Source organism: Dendropsophus ebraccatus, chromosome 14, assembly GCF_027789765.1.
Source record: "Dendropsophus ebraccatus isolate aDenEbr1 chromosome 14, aDenEbr1.pat, whole genome shotgun sequence".
NCBI classification, from domain to species: Eukaryota; Metazoa; Chordata; class Amphibia; order Anura; family Hylidae; genus Dendropsophus; species Dendropsophus ebraccatus.
In genome coordinates, this window is record NC_091467.1 from 76,134,927 (window position 1) to 76,142,439 (window position 7,513).

The 7,513-nt window shown below is 50.9% G+C and overlaps 1 long non-coding RNA gene across 1 annotated transcript; it reads right to left on the reverse strand.

Moving 5' to 3' along the window:
* Positions 1 to 1,101: 1,101 nt before the first annotated feature.
* Positions 1,102 to 7,513, reverse strand: LOC138772285 (uncharacterized). The gene is made up of 3 exons (XR_011359738.1): positions 7,426 to 7,513; positions 4,737 to 4,939; positions 1,102 to 1,340 (listed from the first exon to the last, which is right to left on the reverse strand). It is a non-coding gene; the product is annotated as an uncharacterized lncRNA (long non-coding RNA).

The window sequence follows — 7,513 nt, forward strand, 5'->3', positions numbered from 1 at the left end:
GGATCAGGAGGCTTAGCTATTTCCATTGATGTATAATGATCAGGATCAGCAGGCTCAGCTGACTCCACCCATGTATGATGATCAGGAGAAGCAGATGACTCCACCCATGTATGATGATCAGGAGGCGCAGATGACTCCACCCATGTATGATGATCAGGAGGCCCAGCTATTTTCATTGATGTATAACGATCAGGACGTTCAGTTGACTCCACCCATGTATGATGATCAGGACGTTCAGCTGACTTCACCCATGTATGTTGATCAGGAAGTTCAGTTGACTCCACCCATGTATGATGATCAGGACGTTCAGCTGACTCCACCAATGTATGATGATCAGCAGGCTCAGCTATTTTCATTGATGTATAACGATCAGGAGGTTCAGCTGACTCCGCCCATGTATGATCATCAGAATCAGGAGGTTCAGCTGACTCCACCAATGTATGATGATAAGCAGGCTCAGCTGACTCCGCCCATGTATGATGATCAGCAGGCTCAGCTGACTCCGCCCATGTATGATGATCAGCAGGCTCAGCTGACTCCGCCCATGTATGATGATCAGAATCAGGAGGTTCAGCTGACTCCGCCCATGTATGATGATCAGCAGGCTCAGCTGACTCCGCCCATGTATGGTGATCAGCAGGCCTAGCTGACTCCGCCCATGTATGATGATCAGCAGGCTCAGTTGACTCCGCCCATGTATGATGATCAGCAGGCTCAGCTGACTCCGCCCATGTATGGTGATCAGCAGGCTCAGCTGACTCCGCCCATGTATGATCATCAGAATCAGGAGGTTCAGCTGACTCCACCAATGTATGATGATCAGCAGGCTCAGCTGACTCTGCCCATGTATGATCATCAGAATCAGGAGGTTCAGCTGACTTCACCAATGTATGATGATCAGCAGGCTCAGCTGACTCCGCCCATGTATGATGATCAGCAGGCTCAGCTGACTCCGCCCATGTATGATCAGCAGGCTCAGCTGACTCCGCCCATGTATGATGATCAGCAGGCTCAGCTGACTCCGCCCATGTATGATGATCAGCAGGCTCAGCTGACTCCGCCCATGTATGATGATCAGTAGGCTCAGCTGACTCCGCCCATGTATGATGATCAGCAGGCTCAGCTGACTCCGCCCATGTATGATGATCAGCAGGCTCAGCTGACTCCGCCCATGTATGATGATCAGCAGGCTCAGCTGACTCCGCCCATGTATGATGATCAGCAGGCTCGGGGCTCTTGTTTAGATTTCCAATGATTACACAGTCATCATCCTTTCCATCATCCATGAGGAGCATGTTTGGCAGCATCCTTCTCCGAGCGTTGGTAAACCAGACAGAAACCTGCAGGAGGAGAACGGGGTCACCTGACATGTTACACGGCCACCAACTCTACCCCAATACTATGGCTGGGTTCATACTATATAAATTTGAGGCTGTATTTGGTCCTCATGTCAGGTCCTCATAGCAACCAAAACCAGGAGTGGATTGAAAACACAGAAAGGATCTTGAAATGGTGAAATTGAGTGGATGGCCGCCATATAACGGTAAATAACGGCCATTATTTCAATACAACAGCCGTTGTTTTAAAATAACAGCAAATATTTGCCATTAAATGACGGCCATCCACTCAATTACATCATTATAGGAACAGATCCTTTCTGTGTTTTCAATCCACTCCTTGTTTTGGTTGCTATACAGCCTCAAACATACTGCCTCAAATATACGTAGTGTGAACCCAGCCTTACAGTGTAAATGTCTATGAGGGCTGCCCTCGGGGTCGGCCTGGTACTGCAGAGCTGCCCCTTCACTGGACACAACCCATGAACCACCATTTATGAGGGCAGACACTTTATCCTCGCCCTCATGTTTCTGAAGGATCACCCTCATGTCAAACAACTTTCCTCCATGTCTCTTCTCTGAAATCTGCCGTCCACTGTCTGTTGTTAGAACAATTCTGTCTCCAAAACAGAGGAAGTTAGGGGACGGCTTAGCATGTGCTGTGTGCAGGACAGGAAAGTGGGGGCGTGGCTTAGCATGTGCTGTGTGCAGGACAGGAAAGTGGGGGCGTGGCTTAGCATGTGCTGTGTGCAGGACAGGAAAGTGGGGGCGTGGCTAAGCATGTGCTGTGTGCAGGACAGAAAAGCGGGGGCGTGGCTTAGCATGTGCTGTGTGCAGGACAGAAAAGTGGGGGCGTGGCTTAGCATGTGCTGTGTGCAGGAGAGAAAAGTGGGGGCGTGGCTTAGCATAAGCTGTGTGCAGGAGAGAAAAGTGGGGGCGTGGCTTAGCATATGCTGTGTGCAGGGAGAAGTGGGGGTGTGGCTTAGTATGTGCAGGACAAAAAAGTGATGGCGTGGCTTAGCATGTGCTGTGTGAAGAGAAAAGTGGGGGCGCTGCTTAGTATGTGCAGAACAGAAAAGTGGGGGCATGGCTTAGCATAAGAGAGAAGTGGGGGCGTGGCTTAGCATGTGCTGTGTGCAGGAGAGAGAAGTGGGGGTGTGGCTTAGTATGTGCAGGACAGAAAAGTGGGGGCATGGCTTAGCATGTGCTGTGTGAAGAGAAAAGTGGGGGCGCTGCTTAGTATGTGCAGAACAGAAAAGTGGGGGCATGGCTTAGCTTGTGCTGTGTGCAGGACAGAAAAGTGGGGGCACGGCTTAGCATGAGCTTTGTGCAGGAGAGAGAAGTGAGGTTGTGGCTTAGTATGTGCTGTGTGCAGGAGAGAGAAGTGGGGGTGTGGCTTAGTTTGTGCTATGTGCAAGACAGAAAAGTGGGGGCGTAGCTTAGCATGTGCTGTGTGCAGGAGAGAAAAGTGGGGGTGCTGCTTAGTATGTGCTGTGTGCAGAACAAAAAAGTGGGTGGGTTGCTTAGCATGTGCTGCGTGCAGGAGAGAAAAGTAGGGGGCGTGGCTTAGTATGTGCTGTATGCAGAAGTGGGGGCGCGGCTAAGCATGTGCTGTTTGCAGGAGATATAAGTGGGCGTGGCTTAGCAAGTGCTGTGTTCAAGAGAAAGTGGGGGCGCACCTTAGGATGTGCTGTGTGTAGAAGTGGGGGCGCAGCTTAGGATGTGCTGTGTGTAGAAGAGGGGGCGCAGCTTAGGATGTGCTGTGTGTAGAAGTGGGGGTGCAGCTTAGCATTGGCTGTGTATAGAAGTGGGGGCGCAGCTTAGGATGTGCTGTGTGTAGAAGTGGGGGCGCAGCTTAGCATATGCTGTGTGTAGAAGTGGGGGCGCAGCTTAGCATGTGCTGTGTGAATAAAAGAGAAGTGGGGGTGTGGCTTGGCATGTGCTGTGTGAATAAAAGAGAAGTGGGGGTGTGGCTTGGCATGTGCTGTGTGCAGAAAATAAAGAAAGACTGTGTATCTACAAGATTTAGCTGTTCTCCAGAGGATCTGCACTTTTCAAGGTAAGGCTTCTCTTTAACCTCAGCAGCAGTTGGAATGTAAAGGGCATCCTGTTCCTTGTGGTGCGGTGTTGTTTCCTTAACCCTTTCCTTACTGTGCTGCTGCTCTTTCTTTCATTTCGTCTCACGTTACCTTAATAAGCCAGTGCATCAGTAACCCCTTCTCCCTCCCCATGCCATGTATTGTGATGTACTGCAGAAATGATCAGCTTAGCACTGTACCAGCCTGTTCAATGTCATGGCACAGCTATTTATCGTTCTCTATAGGTTAGGGGCGGGGCCAGAACTGTTTGTCGCTATTACAGTTACTTCCCCACTTACAGCCCAGAGTTCCTCTTCTGCACGCAGCACTAGCTATGCCCAGCACTCCCTCCTGTGTTCTGTCTTGGTGTTTCAGTTTCCAGAGACAGATTTCCCCTAACAATTAGCAGTAGAAACAAACAAAAAAAAAAAATCACAATTTGAAGAAGTTGCAGTAATGTTAAGGACCCCTGATGACTATTGGAGCCTCAACTACAAACGGCGAGAGAGTGACAACCCCAACAGCCCGAACATCAAGTATCTGACTGGAGGACTCACAACCTTTAAAGCGCGCCTGTCAGACATTTTTTTTTAATACACAAGCAGTTCTGCACGACTAGTCATGGCTCTCTGCCTGTCAATCATCCCCACAGAGTGCGCTTCCCTTTGGCTAATTCTTTTCTCAGCTCTGCAGCTTCCCAGGAGACAATGCTCTGTGTTCAGTATAATGTCACCGTGGTTACAGAGATTTTGGTGCTGTGTGACAGGAGAGCTGACCGTACAATGTGAGCCTTTCCAGGATTCTCTGCCACTGAATGTGGACATGTAGAAGCTGTCTACATGCACAGTGAAGGGAGACCCCTTCACCTTAAATATAGAAAATGCCAAAAAAAAACAAGTATATTGCAAAACTGCTTGTGATCACAACCTGAAAATTTCTTTAAAAAACAAACAATGCGACAGGTACGCTTTAAAAAGAACCTGTCAGTTTCATGCTGCCTGAACCCCATCCAGCACAAAACCAACTTCTTCATTGCAACCATGTAAGATTTTCCCTGAAAGGCTGCGGCTTCTCATCCCCCGGACGGTCCTGTCAGCTTCTCCTTGCCGGACTTGATTGACAGCTCTCTCCCTGTGTGTATGAAGAGGTCTGTGGGGCGGGGAGAAGCCGTCAGGGGCCGCCCAGGTGACTCCCGTCCCCAGATAAACCCAGACAGGTGGGGAATGCTGTTACTGACAGATGTGACACAGGAGCCGATCCTATTTCATGCTGCCTGTGGTTCGGGCAGAGTGAAGCTCCTGCCCCTCTTCTGGTGCTGTACCTGCTTCACAGTGAGGGAGGTCTGTGCGGCCATGACGCTCTTCTCCTCTCTGGATGGATAGGCGTTGTGTCTATGTCGGTATAACCAGTCCCGCAGGAGGTTCAGAGACGCCGTGTGGAGCTTTTTCCGGCGATTTTTCTCCGGTATCTCCGCCCTGTGATCGGTGTGATTGACAGCTCCCGTTTCCTCCATGGCGGCCGCTCCTGCGATGCAAAACGCTGGTCAGATAATGGAGGAGTATACGGGGACGGACACCATAACCTGCGGCCCGTCCATCACTCATAGGGGGAGGGGTGTCAGTGTCCCAATGTATACTGCACAAGGACAGGAGCAGGGACACCTTTTATACCTAGGTGTCCCTGCTCCTCTACACAACACCTCTTAAAGAGAGAGTTCACCAAAAATGTTTTCCTTTCAAATCACCTGGTGCCAGAGATTTGTAATTTACTTTTATATAACAATCTCCAGTCTTCCAGAACTTATCAGCTGCTGTATGTCCTCCAGTACATGTTAGAAGCAAATCTCTAGCAGCAAATCCCCATAGAAAACCTCTCCTGCTCTGGACAGTTCCTGACATGGACAGAGGTGGCAGCAGAGAGCACTATGTCAGACTGGAGAGAAAACACCACATCCTGCAGGACATACAGCAGCTGATAAGTACTGGAAGACTGGAGATTTTTACATAGAAGTAAATTACAAATCTCTGGCACTTTCTGGCACCAGGTGCTTTGAAAGAAAAACATTTTTGGTGAACTCTCCCTTTAAGAGGTGTTATGTAGAGGAGCAGGGACTCCTAGGTATAAAAGGTGTCCCCGCTCCTGTACATGTGCAGTATACATTGGGACACTGGAACAGATCTCTCTATTAGGGTGGCTTCACACACACCGCATCGCAGTGAATTTTCTGCTGCAGATACGCAGCAGATACGATATAAATAACTGAACACCTGCTGCGCATCAGTGGTGTGTGTTAGCACCTTACAGTGAGTGCGGCCCTGCAGACCTCTCCTGGACTGTACGCTATATACTGCTATATACTCTGACTGTGAGGAGGGGGCCGGCCTGTCCACATATAACATCACTGACCCTGCAGGGGGAACAACGGCCGAAGGGAAAGGGAAAAAGCCAAAACTCTCTGAATCTCAGAAAATACAGAACAAAAAGTCATAATAACGTCCCCTGCACCGGTCCTGGGAGGACTACAGATCCCAGCAGTAACCTCAGGGACACGGTGATAGTAACGTCCCCTGCACCGGTCCTGGGAGGACTACAGATCCCAGCAGTAACCTCAGGGACACGGTGATAGTAACGTCCCCTGCAGCGGTCCTGGGAGGACTACAGATCCCAGCAGTAACCTCAGGGACAGTGATAGTAACGTCCCCTGCATCGGTCCTGGGAGGACTACAGATCCCAGCAGTAACCTCAGGGACACGGTGATAGTAACGTCCCCTGCACCGGTCCTGGGAGGACTACAGATCCCAGCAGTAACCTCAGGGACAGTGATAGTAACGTCCCCTGCACCGGTCCTGGGAGGACTACAGATCCCAGCAGTAACCTCAGGGACACGGTGATAGTAACGTCCCCTGCAGCGGTCCTGGGAGGACTACAGATCCCAGCAGTAACCTCAGGGACACAGTGATAGTAACGTCCCCTGCACCGGTCCTGGGAGGACTACAGATCCCAGCAGTAACCTCAGGGACATAGTGATAGTAACGTCCCCTGCATCGGTCCTGGGAGGACTACAGATCCCAGCAGTAACCTCAGGGACACGGTGATAGTAACGTCCCCTGCACCGGTCCTGGGAGGACTACAGATCCCAGCAGTAACCTCAGGGACAGTGATAGTAACGTCCCCTGCACCGGTCCTGGGAGGACTACAGATCCCAGCAGTAACCTCAGGGACAGTGATAGTAACGTCCCCTGCAGCGGTCCTGGGAGGACTACAGATCCCAGCAGTAACCTCAGGGACACAGTGATAGTAACGTCCCCTGCACCGGTCCTGGGAGGACTACAGATCCCAGCAGTAACCTCAGGGACAGTGATAGTAACGTCCCCTGCACCGGTCCTGGGAGGACTACAGATCCCAGCAGTAACCTCAGGGACAGTGATAGTAACGTCCCCTGCACCGGTCCTGGGAGGACTACAGATCCCAGCAGTAACCTCAGGGACACAGTGATGCAACACTATAGTATTATCTGCTGTGACCTCGTGCATCATGTCCCCCACCCCTGTATGTGAGATATATATATATATTACACACACATACAGTATATATATATATATTACACACACATACAGTATATATATATATATGGTCCCTGTGCTGGGTGGAGAGGACAGGAGCTACAACCCCTGAGGAGGAGGCCACGTGACCTGCAGCCCCCCACCCCTGTATGTGAGATATATATATTACACACACATACAGTATATGTATATATATATATATATATATATATATATATATATATATGGTCCCTGTGCTAGGTGGAGAGGACAGGAGCTACAACCCCTGAGGAGGAGGCCACGTGACCTGCAGCCCCCCACCCCGTGGCCAGCCTGAGGCCTGGAGGCTTCCATCAGGAGGAGCACTACAAGCCCCAGCATGCCGTGACAGCTATACCCCTTATATGCTGATGCTGCCCCGGTGGTCGCCGCCGCCATACACCTCAGTACAGCCCCGGGGCCGCTTACCCTCCGCTCCCGCCTGCTGCCTGTGGGCGGGGCCGAACCCGACTGCTCGCCGCCTGTGATTGGTCGGGCTCCTGCAGCCTCACGTGCA